At 41.5% G+C, this 18,135-nt stretch overlaps 1 protein-coding gene across 3 annotated transcripts in view; it reads left to right on the plus strand.

Moving 5' to 3' along the window:
• The window catches only part of LOC104012729 (sulfotransferase 6B1), a 48,669-nt gene that overhangs the window by 17,834 nt on the left and 12,700 nt on the right, over positions 1 to 18,135 (plus strand). Inside the window, exon 2 of one of the 3 annotated variants that reach the window (XM_087766372.1) lies at positions 17,474 to 17,620. The exons of 1 other annotated variant lie outside the window; for it this stretch is intronic. The gene's annotated coding sequence lies outside the window, so the exon portion shown is untranslated. Of the gene's footprint in view, positions 1 to 16,916; positions 17,621 to 18,135 lie in introns of those variants that run through there. One more of the 3 variants, XM_009465125.2, reaches the window with a different exon arrangement.

Below are 18,135 nucleotides of genomic sequence, written 5' to 3' on the forward strand. Positions count from 1 at the left end.
CTTTCAAATAGCAGATTGAGAAGAAACCAGGGTATGTTAGTACTACTGCTCAATTATGTGAATCAAAAAATGGTAACTGTAAAGAAAGAATTTCAACCCCTTTGTTCAAAACAGGCAGTGCAGGTTGTCCTACGGAGATGAAATGTGCTTTTTCCCTCTGCAATTTGCTTTGAAAATTTTAATGCTGCCTCAAATTAAAATATTGAGTTCTGCTCTGCTTTGGGAAGAATGTAGTGTTTATGCCTCTGGGGGTCCTGAAGAAAAATTGCTTGGGTAGGCTTTACATTATTTTGCAGTAATTGGGGCTGATGTGATTATATCAACACAACAGAAGTCTAAGAAGTATGACCCACCACAAGTATACTGACTTTGGAATAACTTCTCCCAACTTTTTTTTACATGTTTTTTTCCAATTTTCTATGTACTAAGTAAGTCCCTATGTTTCACTCTAAACACCTCTAAGCTAAACTGAGCTTATAAGTAAATTCACAGCCTGGCTGAGTCAACGTTAGCTTAGCCAAACAGGCGAGCCCACAGGCAGAGCTCTGTTACAAAGACAGCAAGGCTTCATTTCAAGGCTCTATCAGGCCACTGAGCCCAGGCTCCCAACTCCCCCAGCCCAGCCCAGCCAGCCAGGTGGCAGAAGTTCAGGGAGTGTTGTAGCCCCAGATTGCTTCCTTATCAGAAAAATGAATCTTCCCAACAAATTGGCTCATCACCACTACATGTAAGACCTCCTCTTCATTCACTTTCTTTATATTCTTCATTCACTAGTTCATATTGCTGCATCCAAATTACAGCCAAACCTTTGACTACTAGACCAAACACAAGCATTAGAGATATAATTCCTTTCAGCAGTAGTAAGATAATACTTATATATACAGTGCTGCAAGGTGACAGAGTGATCATTTCTGCATACCCAGTTCTGAAGCATTGTTGCTTGTACAACTAGTGGTTTCAGTTGCACTCTTTATACACTTTAAAAGATGTTTTTGTTCAAAATAATCAGTTATGGGCATACGTAATACTTTTTTATGGTTTAGTTATAGGATGCGTATGCCATTATTCACCACAAGGTTCCTGTTCTTCTTCCACAGCCTTTGAGATGTAACATCCTCTCAGCATAACTAATGGCTTCATTAACACAATCGAGCCACACATACTTCCTTGTTAAAGAGTTATTTATTTTGTTAGGCCCTAAAACTGGTCCCTCTCATAGTTGTATTCCTTCAGTGATGAGTAATCAGCCACTCAAAATGTCTATTTATAGCCCTGGGGTGCTGACTTCATCCTGTGCCTGCATTCTCAAAACCTCTCCTATCCTCTTGTGAGAGTTCACTCTACACTTTCTTATTTTAGGGTCATTGATAGTGCAGCCTACATGGCAATGGTCACTTAGAATAACTTATGTATTCTTTTGGTAATTGTTTATTACTAATACCTGCAGCAGTACAACTACCATGTTATCAAAATTGCTTTACAACAATACATAATGTACAGCCACTCTTCCAAAGTGGCTGATAAAGCTAGAAAACTCTTACCAACCTGTCACCTGCTTTTCTGCAGCTGCTAGCCAGCTTTCATGTTGCAATCCTTCTCCTGTGTCTGTCCACCCGCTCACTTCTGAAAAGTGAGCTTGCAGCACTGCTGGGTCAGGCTTTGAGTTTCTGCACTTCTCTCCTTTCTCGTCAGTCATTTTGGATGGCCTCCTTTTGCTTACATATTTTTGCACATGTTATCCCACTTCCCATTTTCCACAACACGCCTTTTTTTCCCCTCATTTTCTTTCCCTTCTGAGCAACTATCCTGATTACTAAAACAGTAATTTGGTTCAGAAACTGTGGTGTCCTTGCTGCTGACTGTGTAACTGGGATATTTGTTTTTCATCTTTAGTGTTCTCTCACATAAGCTATATATTTGTTTCTGCACAAGGTAAAATAAAGGTTGCAATAAGCAGTTGATGGCTTTTCCAGCCATCAGGGTACCTCCAGGCTGCTCTGACACCGAGAAATCAGATTACTGTAAGAGGAGCGCATCTCTGATTGATTGCTTTCAATTCCCTTCACAAGGCTGAGCAACGCACACTGTCATTGCAGGTACTTCTCTTCCGATGTGCCTCGACAAAAAAGCTGTCCCAGTTCAGAGGGCAGGTATGTAGAGTAGCTCAAAAGGGAATAAGAAATATTCATCTCTTCATAACAGTTTATCTTTGAAATGACTACTAAACCTACCAGTTTTACAGCTGCACATGGGGGCCTCACTGGGGGGGTGTTTGACTGCGATGCAAATGATGCAAATGTTCCCTGTATTTTTCACTTAGGCAGTGAATAGATAAAGGTGAGGAGAAGAAGGACTTTATTTGGTCTTCATTTGAAAATGGCCCTTTTCACAATAACAGATTACAGAATCAATATTCCTCTCAGAACTACTACTGTGATATAATTTTCCCCAGACTTGAAAAACCCTGACATCACAGAAAAATTTTTGCCAGAAAAATAAATGCTCATATCTTCATAAACCATGTATTGAAGTGTTTTATTTACCATAGCTGGTTTGACAACTACAACAGGAAAGGGTCCCCTCTATAATTTTGACTTTACTCTTTTTTAAAATGGAGGAAAATCCCACTGTACTTTAGTAAATGAGACTAATATGACTGCGGCCATAGATACAGTTAAATTGCCTGTTTTGCTCCTTTCATTCCTCACTACAATGTCACCACCACCGTCACTTATGAAATTTTACCTAATGCGCAGCTACCTCAAACAGCTGTCTAAACAGACATTTTAACTACTGCAGGGCTAATTCCTCCCTGCTGTAATTCCTTTACTTACAATGACTTACCTCCAGCAGTGATTTGGCATGAATCACACACCTGACATTTGTGCCCACAAGTGCTCCATCTACTTACAGAGATGATGTTTCAATTAGAAATTTCTAGCAGGTCAACCAAACAGAAGTGCATGAAAGCAGACAGAGTAAATTACCCATGTTGTTAGATCCAGCTGTTGGAGCTCTCAGTGGGGGACTTAGCTGCATGTATTTTGGTAATGTTAATGGGAATCACACATTTGTCTTCCCTAATATCATTGACATTGTGCTCCCCTATGGCTAGAACTGAGCAGATCTCAAAATTTTTATTTCCATGGCATTTTGCAAGCCCTCTGAGCATGTTGCCTGTCGCAAGCATTCTCTTGCCCACCTCTGTCTGCTCTCCCTTTTCCTTATACATTTCCTAAATCCTCTGCCAGTTTTATACTCTCTGCCATTTATATATCACAGCTGCACATAGCAGCTCCAGTTGCAATTGGAATCCTACAGTGTTACCCACTGCACACATAATAAAGATACTAAAATCAAAAAGTACCATGTAAGTAGACAAAATACATATGTGAGAGGCAGAGATTGATGGCAAATCCAGATTTGCTGCTCTTTAATGTAATCTATCTATCTGATTAGGCTAGTTCTTCCTCGTAGGTATAGTTTCCCCCAGGTCATTCTCCTTTCCCAGATGTTTGTTTCATGTCTGTTTTCATGGTTTTTCTTCTGTCTGTACACATGCTCTGCCAGTAACACTTTTATCCAGTTGTTATTCTAATATCTTTTTTCTTTATTTTCTATACCTTTCCCTAATGCCTCCATTATCATCATGACGCTTTCATCAGTTCTATCAGTCAAAATATCCTCCCCCCAACCCTAGCCTTCATTATGGCTCAGTCCTAAGAAAAAATAGGTAGGCAGATACACATTATACCTTTAAAATCTTATTAAATGGGGTTAGGAAAATCTGGTGACCTTCCCTTGCTGGAAGTCAGCACTGACACATTTTGGGGAACTGAAGCTTGGGTCAATTTTCTTCCTGTTGCTCTTTCAGTAGGCTTTTCTTCTTTTTTGCCTGAACACAAAAGCTACGATGATGGCAGCTGGGGACAGCAAACTAAGACCAAGAAACAGGTTTTGGGTTGGGATTTAATAATTGTGCTGTGTTTTAAGGAGTAATGGGGCAGTTCCAAAGTTCCTCGGTTAGTCAAATCAATAATGAAGTCAAAAGGAAATAACAAACTAAGACATGGGATGCTCACAGTAAGAGCCACAAAAACTGGCCAACATACATTAACTTCATCCTCTTAGGTGAAGGTAGGCCTTGGAAAAGTGTCTGTTTGCCAAATAATTGTTTTAAAACATGGCTACCGATGCATTCTTATAGCTTCAGTGGTTGTTCTGTATTTATCGCATTGGCTTTGCTTTGGGTATACTAGAGAAGGAAGTGGGAACATTATGGCAGGCAGACGCTGAAGACTGAAATAGATGGAGCTACACTGCTGAAAGGGCACTGAAATCTGTCCTTTCCCCATCCTCAGGCTAAATTTTATTTATGGTCTGGACTGAATACTTTTATAAAGTGCATAAAACCTTCATTAATGCACTTCCTGGCATCTTCAAGAGGTAACTACCTGGGGAATGGAGACTGTTGCACCTGAATTTTTTATAGGGTTTTTTTTGCATTTTCTTGGAATACAATCCCTACTAAAATACCCACCTGTTTAAAGATTGCAGCTCTCTCTCTTTTCTCAGTGGAAATTCTTCTGCCAAACTTTGTTAAACAGGCTTCTGAAGGTCGGGAGAGATTTGATCTAGAGACATTGGAAAAGCTAAAGTACAGATGCTAAATTCTTAAGCAACACATCTGACTAGAAAACAAAACAAAAATACACCCAGAAGGACTGAATAGCTTAAGGGATTAGTAATGGATTTGCACATCTCAATCAGTGGCTCAAACACAGTGCAGGTTAATAACAAGGGGCCTAAATACATGCAGTCTCTTCTCTAGGGCTGTTGTTATGAGACTTCACTCAGTGAAGACACCTGGGCACTAACCCCATTAAGGTTCCATGCATTTTTAACATTTCTTCATGAAATCCACTATGTAAATCCCGTCTGTGACTTTTTCTGCTGTTACCTCATTACACCTTAGTTCATCTAATTTAAGCAAGCTCAGCTACCCTGTGACAGCATCCCATGCCCTCTGAGCTGTGTGAAATAGCATCAGTGGGATCGCGTGGCCACAGAGAGAATTACAGACGTCCACGGACCTCTCTGGGACCAGAGTCAAGCTCTAAAAGGACAAAATGAACAACCACCAAGAAAGAAAAAAATTCATGTACCTTCCTACAAGGTTGTGCAGAGATTGATTAGATAATGGATCAAATACCCTCATTTCTCACCGAGTTCAGTGTTTACAAAGCACTGTGAGTACCATTAGTGCTAAGTAGTGCGAGTACATACCTGTCACAGCTGGGGATGTTGCTAAGTAAAGTGATCAGACAGAACTGCTGGAGATATTAATGGAGCTGGCTAGATAATTGAAGACATTTTTTCTGCTAGAAAATACCACCTCATCAAAACGCGAGCAGTTTACAGAAACATGTACTTTCCTGTATAAGTGTCCTCAGAATGTAAGAGAGTGGCGGATCTACTTAACATAAAGATCTGGACCGTTTTGTATGGAGTTGAAGAAGGGAGTTTGCTTTTTTCAGTGTTTATCTGCCTATGATGCCTCTCCCAGCTGTTGGCAAGTGACTGATCGGAGTTTGCGATTTTTTGCAAGGAAAAATTTATAATGGTTCATTTTTTTGGAAAAGATATGGAAAAAACAGCAGGGTAAGGATTATCTTTTTTTTTTTTTTTTCCCACTAAATAAGTAGTTTTTCTCTGCAGCCCTAATTATTACCCAGAACTCAGTTGCTAGATTCTTTCCCAAAAGAACAGTTAGAAGCTCTGGAAGATTTCTACTTGAAATAAGACCCCCCTCAGCTAATGCCTGGTAGGCCAAACCATGCAATCCTTCATCACTCATGCATTTCAGCAGTAATTCTACAAGGAAGAGGATTGCAGAAAAGGGTGTCATGAAGATGTCTCAAGCTGACTCTGTTGCATGTCTTGGGCAGTTTTGTACTCTTTCTCGTGGTTTTCAACACAGTATATGTTCTTCTGTGGGATGAGAACTAAGACCATTTGGGCTGAATACCCAAGGGAATGGAACGAGTCAGCTAATTATATGGGATGGTCTCCAAATAAAGGAAGAACAGATCTATATTTATGTTGGACCAGATGAATACATGAGGGCCTTTCTTTTGATTTCAATAGGCTTTGGAAGATGCCTCTGCTTTGGAAATCTGCCTAGTACAGTTGATCAGTTGGCTTTTCAAAAAGGTTTTATTGTATTTCAGAGAAGCAAGAAAACAAACAAAGCCCCCTGAAAACAAACAAACAAAAAAACCAAACAAACATAAATGAATAGCAGAATAACTTTCCAGAGCAAGGAATCTGGATTTCTGAGTCTGATCGCACTGTGGTGCCTTTTGTTCTACTATGCCAGAAGTAATAACTCAGATATTTGTATTTTTACTTTCCAAGATTTAACATTTTTTTTCTTTATTTTTTTCTTTTCCGAATATACCCACTTACCCAAATATGAAACATCTTTCTCTTAGCCCCCTGTAAATGCCGACTAGGGCAATTATCCTAAGCTTGAATTGATGTGTGATGTTTCACTTGTAAGGAGACTAATCTAAGCCTGCCAGATGCTGCATCTAGAAGCATTTATAGCTGTCAAATCTAATGAAAGTCAAGTGATTGATCTTCTAGGTAGCAGCTGCAGCATCCTCCAGAAACTAATTTAATATGAGACCTGTGGCAAATCCATAGAAATAATGTTGCTTAGATGCTCATTTTACTTCCCATTTTTTCTTTGGTTTGTTTAAACACAATGGGCCAAGAGAGGATAATAAGGCTGTAGAAGCAGATGTGAGAGGAGAATTTGTCCCAACAGGTGTAACACTGTTCAGAAGGAGCTGGAATGGATTGGACATTCAGAGAACCTCATCTATTTTGAGGATTTTGTGTCCCCACCACCCCCAAGTTGCAAATATGTTCCTGACAGTTTTTTGGCTGTTTGTCTCATGCATAACAGTTGCTGCAAACAGTTGTATTGTTAGTAGGTTGTGGATTCAGTGCTCCTGTAACTCCTGAAGAGATCACTAGTAAAAATATCTTGTTATTTGTTTTCTCATGTGGCTGGTCTCAGTTTTGGTTTATTAATATATGCCATATAGCAAATCATCTGTCAGGTTGCAGATGCATTTAAGACTTTCCTGCGATCTGGTCTGAACTGCCTCCTGCACATGCCAGAGTGTGGGTGATACACTATAAATAATCAACCCAGACCACAGGACTTAGGTACTGTATGAGACACGGGTCCTGAAAGTATCTTGTTCTTTTCAAGCACAAAATCATCCTGCCTGTGACCCTGTATCACAGTGGAGCATCATTTATATTGTCAGTGTATGACAGACAATTTAAAGATCAATTCTAAGTGTTTTAAATCCTTCATTCTCTTGAAATTTTCTTGCATATTAATTGCTCGTAGAGTAAAGCTAATGAGCCAAAAATGGTGTCATTTAAATTAGGGATTTCTCCAATATAATCCTGCTGTTTTGAAAAATGAAACAAGGCATTTGTCAATGTTTCTTATTCTCCTGGGTTTTTATAGTGGTCCCCAAATCTAAGACATTCATCATTTTCTTATTTGCTGCATAGTTAACTCTACACATTTAGGGCAGTACTAATATAGTGACATTCAAAAAGAGTGAAGCTGTCTGGATACATCTATGCAAAATGCTCACATACCAATACACTGTCCTGCATATGTGCAGGAAGACTTTTTAAGATGGTTTCTAGAATGCTGTTTTCCATGTGATTTGAATAGTCCACAGGGATATCTTGTGTTATCAAATCTAAACTCCTCTTGGACAACATTAACCTGTGCAGGATAGGTAAAAAACGAAAAAAGGAAGCCACAAGCTGCCTCTGTTGGTATTGTTCGAGAGGGTAAGAAATGCTGTCAGGTGCATGTATCTTCAACTATGCAAAACCTGAAGTATGTTTTAAAGAATAAAAATTGCACCAGTGAACTTTTATTGGCAAAGGGTTCAGGAGAAGAGTAGCTGGGGATTACAAGGACCGCAGCTAACCAGAGAACGAGAGTAGAAGAGAAGAGGCATGGGTGAGATTGATATGGACATGACAGTGGGGGGAAAGATACTGGTGGATCTGAAAGAGGGATCTTACATGAGCTGGCGGGGAGGGTCTCAGGTGGGAGAAAGTGACTGGAAGCATCTCTCCAAGGTGGGAGCATGGCTGAACCATTCTTCTCCCTTCCTCTGCTGATCAGAAATCTGGAGGTGTCCTGGCTAGAAAGCAGACAGACTGATCCACTTTTATTGCCCACAGCACACATGCTGGTGCCTAAAGAAGCCCACAGCCTGTGTGTGGGAAATTGGCCTGCAGTCTGGGGGAGCCCTTCACCTTCACCTACTCTGAACCTGCTTATATATAAATAGGCTGGGAGACTTAGCCTCAGGATCTCAGACACCTCTCCAAGAGCTCCAGACAAGTTATAATTGTCTTGTATGTCCTTGGGTCTTGCACATCTCATTACCTCCCTCCCACAAGAAAGAGTGTGGGGTATTTTATCTTTCAGAGGTGTTGAGTGAAGAGAGAGCGAGCTCGTCAGCAGAAGGAGAGATGTAGCAGCTATTAAGGGCCTGATTTGATGTCCTCTAGTAAACTGCTGGCTGTGATGTGCCTACACAGCAGCAAGAACTGTCAGTCAGCAAAGATCAACTTTTTTTTATGTCTTTACTGTTAGTACTAATAGCTCAATAGCACATAACAGAGAGGGAGTAGTGGAAGAAGTGCTGGAAGGGGGAGGAGGAGGAACGCATGTTGAGGGGAAATTACTGTAGAACAAGAGAGAAATCAGAGTTTCCCCCAGTTAGGTACCACGCTCCCTGCTGATACACCTGTTAAGATCTGAGAGTGTTGACCAAGGCTGTACCTGTACGGTTATATACAGCTAGACCTGAGTTCAGCCTGTCACTGCTGTAACCTGCACCAGCACAGAGCAGACCTGATTCAGAAGCACATTCATGGCAGAGCTCAGGTGCCTTCGCACAGACCCATCCTCCTCTTTCCCTGAGAGCGGACAAGGCTTGAGACAAGAGGCCCTGCGATTCCCCCTGACATGTACCAGAGGGCTTGGGGCAAGCTGGTTTGCTGCTCCTTGTGCTGCTCCATGCCTAAGACTGAGACTGACATTCAAAGCTCAAGTCTATCAACGTCCTATAACAGAGCTACCAGCATGAGGTAGTCAGAAGGAATCTTGTCAGCCAGCTAAAAGGGCACCTTCAGACCAGAGGAAGAACTTCATTTGCTCAACTTCAGAAGACAAACACATGTTTATGAATTTTAGACTGACTAGATTTGGTATTTATATTATTTGGTATTTATATTATTATCTAAAATCAGGATCTTCACATTCCAGAGCTCAAGACTGAGATGTTAGGAACTGCATTCAAGCCCTAATGTTTGCCACACCTTAAGTGATACATTTATAAAAGAAGGAATATCTATTATGCTGTTTGTTGCTGGTCAGTGGAAATATGCCTTAATGGTAGAACTGGCCTCTGTTCACTAAGTGAATAAATAAATACCATAAAACTAATTTAGTAGTTATTTAGAAAATAATTCAAATCAATCATAATGTTATCTACTCATTTAAAACTAACCAGTGGCACAATGCCCAGCACAAAAAGCACACCTCTAGACTTATATCTCTAAAATTAATAAGCATTAATTCTGCATTAACGTGCATGATATTGGCTGACTGCATTGTTTTTCTGCTGCACTTCTCTTTCACGTTTCATCAAAAGAGCAGCATAAGTAATTGAAAAATAGCTTGAAGATTTTAATAGATCTTCATCAAATGAGAGTGATGTAGTCACTGCCTATTGTGCTGCCTGACAATGAGGGCAGACCTCTGATGCTAAATCTTTCACTGTCAGCAGGATAAATCATTTTACAAGAAAAGAAATAGACCTAATAACTGTGTAAGATGTTTGCACAAATCATAAATATTCATTTGAAGATCTCTCTGATTTTAAGAATAAAAGAATATCTGGATTACATTTACATATATTCATTTCATATATTCATATATTCATATATTCATTTCCATATTCTAAAGCCATATCTTCCATACATGTGTGTGACATTGCATACACATTTAAAGAAGCCATGCATAACTATTTCATTGTCTATTCAGCAGTCAAGAACTGTTGCAAAGTGACATTCTTGCAGCTGGTAAAATTTAATATTTTTATTTCTATGCTTAAAAAAAAATTATTTTCCCATCAGTCAGACCTACTAATGAAAAATCCAGATTCTGGCATCCATGCATAAACGCGTTGCTCCCACTAAACTCCATGTTATTTCCTATTTTCTGAATAGGAAACACGGTACTGAGCCTAGAGTTACATTCATGCAAGAAAGGAAGAAACATTTTTTAATTAAGTATATGCATTTGAGGCAAAATGCTGGATACACTTGAAACCTTGAAGAAATATGAGTCTGTATTTTGATATTTATATTTGCTATCTGTATTTTATTTTATTTTAAGGATCATTTTAGGAATTTGACTGCAATTCAATGTGCAGAAATAAACTCCACGTTCTTTCTCTTCCATTAACTTTTCTTTTTATCCCTCAACCAGCTACTTTTTCTTCTTTTTGTATAATAATAACAGGATAGTACAAGTATAAGAAATAATGATCTGAAAATGCAGGAAATTGAGGGCAATTTTGTGAAAAGCAGCTGGAATTCTAGATCTGTAATGGTGGCACTAATTTGCTCGATTTTGTATTTAACCTGTCGATCGTCAGAAGCATTTGCTTTTCTTCAGAGAAAAATAAAACAGCTCATGAAGTTATTACTAGGCTGACAGCAGGAGAGAATTTTGAAAAAGTTTGCTGATTAAAGTGCATCTGAAGAAACTCTGCACTCACTCAGTTAATAAAGATGCTGCTGTTGTGAATAGAAGTTACTGAAGCTGGCTAGCCCTGATGCAGCGTGGAACGTACTGAGGGGACAAGTAGAATAAAAAAGAGAACGGATAGATCACCCCACATTACACCTTAATCACAGACTTTACTATATCTTATGCCAAGGTAACTTTGAAAACAGAGAGCCAGCCAGCGTGAAATATTAAGCCTAGGGACTTGGATGACATTTAGGAGGTCTTAACATGGATCCATGAATTTAAAAATTGATGTGGATGTTGGCACAGCAGTCTTTAAAGGTTCTCAGCCTAGTTAGTGTGGATTGGATTCTGATTTTTTAATCATGTAAGACAAGGATAACTATTTCAGCTAAGTTACACCATGGTTTTTGTGACGTGGTTACATAAAATATATGATTCCTCAATTATATTCTAAAAGTTACAAAGATCTTGGAGGCCTTACACAACATTTTTAGGACAGAAAATGATCATTTATTAATAGTGATGAGGAAGACACCTCCACTCTGCATCAGTCAACTTCTGGGATTTTCTGGTACTCTCATAAATTGCAGAAGGAAGTAGTTGCTAGTGAAGACAAAAACCGACCTAGGTATAACACTAGTTGGATTTGAGGTGGCCATTCTTTTATTGCTTATTTATATGGAAATTTCACATTTAAGATCCAACTCAGAAAGATATGATCTTGCACTGGCAGTTATCCCATCAATATCTTAACTCCATTTATTTTACTGAAGTTTTACATTTACATTATTGTGCTATCCACAGAACTCTATCTATACATCAAGAGAACATTCATAAGATGAAAATATCTGCTTCAAATTTGTGCAAAAGAGGATTGTATTTCAACAGTGGCCCTATCATTCAATTCTGAAATAGAGAATGACAGCAATCCAGGTAGGAAAGAAATTCAGGAGCGCATCTATTCCCACCCCTGCTCAGAGCAACCGAAGTGCCGCGTTAGATTGGTTTGCTCAGGGCCTTGTCCACTCTAGTGTTGAATCATTTCAAGGATGGAGATTTCACAGCCTCTCTGGGCAACCTGTTCCAATGTTTGACCACTCCCATGGTGAAAAAGTTTTCCTAATATCTAACTGGGGTCTCCCTTGTCACAGCTTGTGCTTGTTGCCACACATCCTGTTGCTGTGCACTTCTTGAGAAGAGTTTGGCTCCACCTTCTCTACAAGCACCCACTAGGTAGGTGTAGACAGCATTAAGGACTCTCCTTGACCTTCTCCAGGCTGAGCAGACCCAGCTCTCTCAGCCTCTCCTTGTACATCGTGTGCTCCAGCCCCGGCCAGCTCGGTGGCCCTCTGCTGGACTTACCCCAATTTGCCAATACCTGTCTTGTACCAGGGGATCCAAAACTGGACACAGTACTTCCGTGTGGCTTCAGAAGTGCTCCACAGAGAGGAATAATCACTTCCTTAGCCTGCTGGCTGCACTCTTTCTTATGCAGCCCAATATGCAGTTCATCACTGCAAGGGTGCACTGCTGACTCATATTCATACCTGAGTAAAGACCATATCCAGGCTTGTCTTCAGCAGTACATTCAAGAGTAGTTCATCTGCGTATGTTTTGCACAGATCTATGTTCACCCCAGCAGCATTACAAATCAGCCTCGTAGAAAACAGCTCGCTTTGCAAGCCCTGTACCTTCAGCAATGTGACTGTCCTAGCCTGAGCACAACGCCTTTGAGATTGTCCTGGTGACACAGGCAGCAGATCTGTGTGGCTCCTTATGAAGAGCTGTGCATAGACCTCCAATATAAAGGAAAGAGACTCCATACCCTGTAAGCAGATAAAAAGCAGAAACATAAATGATTTTTCTTTTCTTTCGAGGGAAAAAGTTGCAGCAACTTGAATGCACAAAAGAGCTACTGCAATTGGTGTTTACATGTATGTGTATATTCTGTAAATATAGATTAAAAAATGGAAGCAGAATCTAACAACTAGACAAAAGTGGTTAATTGATTTGATTCAGCCAATATCCCTACCCAATTCTGAACATCTGTTAGAGAACAAAGGCTGTTAAACCTGCAGATTGCAACCGTGATCATGTCAACTCAGAGAGGAACTCGACTGGCCTAAAATCAGCTCGTTTTCTAGTTGAACTTTGGGGCAGTCCCAGCATAGACAGTGAGCACTCAGGAGCACAGGCAGACTGCTGCAAGTCCTGGTTTCTTCTCTGTATTAGCCCAGCAGGATCCTGATCACATCTGGGATATCTGAACACAAAAGGGATTTAGTCCCTGGACCTGGGCAATTGGTACCCACTCCCCATAGCATTCTGCTGCCCACGTCTGCAGATATTTCCCTGCTTTGTCCCTGCTTTGTGCAAGTGTTATAATAGAAATGAAAACCCAAAGAGACTGGAACGCATTCAGTATTCTGCACTGTATGTTGCAAGTCTTGATTGTAATAGTTGCTCTTAGAGTGATGGTGCGTATGGAAAATTCAGGTAAGTTGAAGCTTTTTAAGCCATTGATAATTCAGCACCTCCCAGAAAGGTGGTAGAAAAAACAATTTAGAGTGAGTCATGGTTATTCACATTGGGAGAAATTCCTTTTCTAAGTTAGCAGTAAGACACAGGTATAACAGCAACAGTGATTATCTATCAGAAAAGGAACAGCTGAGATGACTTCTCTGTTTTGAATGAAGACTTCAAACAAGACAAGATGGAAAATACACCCGTTGAGATCTGATGAGGTACAACTGGATGAAACTGTATGGTGTGTTAGACTTATGGTTAGACTACAGGATCTATGGAGCTATTTGTACCGTTAAGTCTGTAAAACAAAATGATATCTCACATGATGGAAGGAAAGAGTTATGAGTTGTGCTGCATGTCAGGAAAAGGTCTGGGCAGCTGTAAAACATCTGTTTGGAAAGCTTCCTTTACAACCATAAAAAGGTTAGGGTTTTTTTCCCTCTCTCTAAGAAGACTAAAATACTGTGTGGCAGCGAATGAATGATTTGTTCCTCCCTTGTTTTGAACCACGTCCTGACTTTGCCAGAGAGGATGAGCGTGCTGTAGGAATTCTCTTACAGAAAAAAGTAAAAAATCTTTCCCGTATGAAACATCTATGCTTAAATAGTTCATATAACACATATTAAAGAAACCTCATAAGAACAGAGAATAAACATAAAAGTTTGCAGAATATTACGCAGCCCCTGCAGGACACAAAAGCAGAGAATCATCATTAAACATGTATTTCACTTAACCAGTCTGGGTCTGGCCTGTGTTTCAATTCCCGTTCCTGTTACAAATGACAGAAAGCTGCTATAAATAGCAGCCAAGGAACTTCTGCTTGGACTTTGGAATTAATTTGTCTGTCCAGGAGAGACTAACAGTTCTGGGGACTACGGGACTGTCTTGGCTCTGACTGGGAAGAAGTCAATTTTCTTCTTGGTGCTGTGTTTCCTCTCTACCACCTTCTGATTTTCTTGTATCATTTTAGAGCTCATGTCTAATAACTTGTGACTGAGATACCTCAAGGGACCTTAAAATAAGCCAGGACCAAGGTAGCGCAGCTCTGCTGCGTAGGAAGGTAGAGGCGGAGGGGCCATCCCGATGGGGGCTGTGGGGCTCAGGTCACTGCTATGGGGAGGAGTCTGAAGGTGTGGGTGGGACTGAAGAGTGTGTTTGTAACTCAGGGTGGTGGGTGCTGCCGACCAAATCTCTCTTGGGCATGAGGAAACAACCCCACCCCTCCACCATGTCAAAAGATAACAAATCCTTGATAACCTGACATGCCACGTTTGTGTTTATCACAGACTCCTCTCAGCTACTGTGGAGGTGCCTCTTCTTAAGAACAAGATGTTTCCTCTGACCTTACCACTGCAGATAGGAGCCATGCTGCAACGTGAGGTCCATACTGCTGATACGGGTCCTGCGGCCGAGCCACTATCAGGTCTCCATGTTGATGTCCTGAATGGTACCACCTAACCGATAGGGTGCAGACCTGGAGCCACAGGTCAGCTTCCTTAGGCCAGGGAGAGGTAACGCCGAGGTTGCCACTGGTTGATCAGTGCTTTACTTCCTCTTGGGAGAAGAGAGGTGCTTGCAGAGTTGTCATAGTGGGCTAGCTGGAGGGATAGCAAAACTGGAGGTGCATGCTCCTGGCCACCAGACTTATGCCGCAACATCTTAGCGGGCCCTTGGCTGTCATGAGGACATGGGCAAATGAGACACAGTGCAATGGGGCTGTCAGCTGTCCTGAGTGAGGCTCTCTGCAAGCTCTGTGTGCAGCTCGGGGACCTGGAGGCCTCTGGTCCCTCATGGCCAAGGCTGGCTCCCCTCTGGCATTTGCATGAGCCCAAGGTTTCCAGTCAGTTCCCTCAAATGCAAACTGCATTGTCTCTTACCTCAGGGTCACCCCGCTCATTTGGGCTGGACCCACCAGAGAGCTGGCACAGAGTGCAACAGCCTGCATGCTGGGCACTGTCTCGCTGTGCTTATGGACACAAGGGCTCCTCTTCCCCTTTGTACACTTCCACTGGTCGTGGCCCACAAGCTTTCCCAGGGGTAGCTGTGGTTAGCTGGACTGCTGTTTTCCCCAGCTGCTGGATTTAAAGACAGTGAGCAAACTGACAGAATAGCATTCGCCATCAGACTTGCTTGTTCTGATTTTTCTGTGTGCAGTGATGCTCCACAGGGTGTAGATCTCTGAAGGCCATACATATCAAAAGGTTTTTTTGCTGGAATTCATCTGGATCCCTATAGAATACTATAACCTACTATTGTATGTGTGCTTCAAAATATCAGGCAATTTCTAAGTAGTTATGCTAACAGATCAAAACAAGATGGAACCATCTGAAGTCATTAGTGAAGTCACTAGATCACTTGAAGTGCTAGTGCACTAGCAATAACAGGGTGACTCATTAGTTTCTGTCAATTAAGCCTCTCCCAGTAAGACTCCACATTAGATATGACAATAAAGATAAGCAGAAAACAAACCAGGCCTCCAAGGCCTCCTCTCATCCCGGGAACCTGGAAATGTCCCCAGGCAACCCCACCCTGACAGACAAGCACTTGCCAGGGAGAGATCACACCTGGCTGAGCCCTCCTGCATGTACACAGCATCATCTCTTTTACTCCAGTGAAGGTTTGAATCCTCAGTTGCTTTTCTTTTCTGCCCCCTCCCCACCCATGTCTTTGTTACGTACGTGTTCAGGCCTTGAAGGTACCATCATGTGTCATTGCAGGGCAGGAGCTGGGGCCGTAGTGTAACCTCGCAGCTGTTGCATTTGCCTGCCAGGTCTCCAAAGGGCACAGCTCTGTTGGCAGCAATGGGATTGTTACGATTACCTGTATCAGTTGTGGAGCTGGCACAAAATATCCTCAGGCAATGATTTGTTGTGAGAGGGATAAAAGGTCAAGGAACTTTATAATCTGACATGCCATAAAAACATGACTCTGCACATGAGGTTGTCGTCTTTCATAGCATACCTAAATGCAGGCGTAGCTGCTACAGATAGCAATGCCTATGAAATCAGAGACTTCTGAAATCAGAGTTGTTAAATCATAATACTTGATTAGTGTTGAAGTATGGGACAATGAAGGGAGGCTTCTCTGCACAAGTACAGGCGCTGCAAGGAAGCCTACCAGGTAGAGGGACTGCTGTTGGAAGTGTAAAGCAATGCAATGCCCATCTCAATGAAGCAGTTTTGGCTAAGTCACGCTACCTGACAGCTGGGGCCAGCTCAGAGTGCACCGATGGACAGTTAGTACAGCTCAGCTGAGTCTATGTGTTGTGGACAGCCCTACATCCACCCTGCAACTAAGCGTTTTTTAGAATCACATAGAAGCCCAGGGCGAGGTTCCTAAACTGTCAACATCTAGGCACTCAGGTGCTCTAATTTCCCAATCAGTCTAAGCACCCACTCTGTATTTAACATTTTGCAGGCTGTCTCTATTAAATAATCATTGACCATAAACTTAAAAGGGATGCTTCAGCTGTAACATTAAAATAAGTAGGGATGTCATTCTGCAATATGGGAAAGCAAAGGCTGTACTGAGTGATCCCTATAGAAATGACTCTGAGGATCACTGTGGAGAGAAGTTGGAGCTGTGGAAGAGACCACACGGTTTACTCCTAACAGTGGATTTCCTGGTTGAGACGCTGCATGGAGATCAGTCTTGCACACTTTGTAACAGCAGCTGTGTTTGATATTCTGCACTGAAATAGTCTTGGAAGATTTCACTCCTTCATCACTGCTGCAGAGTCCATGTACAAATTTTACATAGATGCACAGGGACAATCTTTATGGACATAACTTCTACTAATTTCAGGTGACTGATGTATCTGGTGGAAAATCGGAGAAACAAAACCTTATGACCGGTGGTGTCAGTTTTACCTCTCCGCTCATCAGTCAATATGACAAGATTGAAATATTTTATGGCTTTAGGGAATTTCAAAAAAGGAGAAACCTGATAGTTGACAGTGCTAGCTAAAAACATTCAGAACCCTGTGGATGTACGTCCCAATTCTGACTCATTTAACCAACACATATGACCTTATCAGCATATATTCCAAAATGTCACTATTTCTTTTAGTACATGCTGCCTGAGATGTGTTTGAAGGGGAACAGTGTTGTGATTGGCTCCAGTTGAGAAATCATCAGTTGAAGGAGATATACGTGCTACCATCTTTTACCAAGCTGAGAAGAGAATGGTGAGCCTGAAGTGGACGTGGCAGGGCAGGTACAAAACTGACAAATTTTTTTTGAGTCATTTAAAGCAACAGAAAGAAGTCACTCACCTAGACAAGAATAAAGATGGGAGAAGCTAAGTTGGATACGGAGGCAGAAGGAGCTGGACTGAAGCAGCCCAGGAGTATGGTGTCCAGCTACCAAGCTGCATTTTCCTCAAACCAGAGAGAGACCCCAAACTCCAAATTTAACGTGGCTTTCCTGATAGCAACTACCCATGAAACCTGCTGGTAAAATGTGCACTCCATCTGCACCGATAGCAGGGCCAGAGATCAGGACAAGGACAACCTGCTGCTAGGAAATTCTTCTCAGAGCCTGTGGCAGAGATCTAGGCAATAGCTACAGGAATCCTTTGGTATTAGCTTGCCATGCCTGTGTTCATCCAGTTCAAAATGCATCAGCTGTAGTCTACATTCTGTGTTGTAACACTGATCAGGGAAAAAACTAAAGTTGGCTGGAGGATTTGGCATGGCATTCTTTAAACCTGTGCTCACTTTGTATAATGTA

Source organism: Nipponia nippon, unplaced genomic scaffold (genome assembly GCF_047370975.1).
Source record: "Nipponia nippon isolate SJK-2023a ecotype South Korea unplaced genomic scaffold, ASM4737097v1 scaffold_3, whole genome shotgun sequence".
Taxonomy (NCBI): Eukaryota; Metazoa; Chordata; class Aves; order Pelecaniformes; family Threskiornithidae; genus Nipponia; species Nipponia nippon.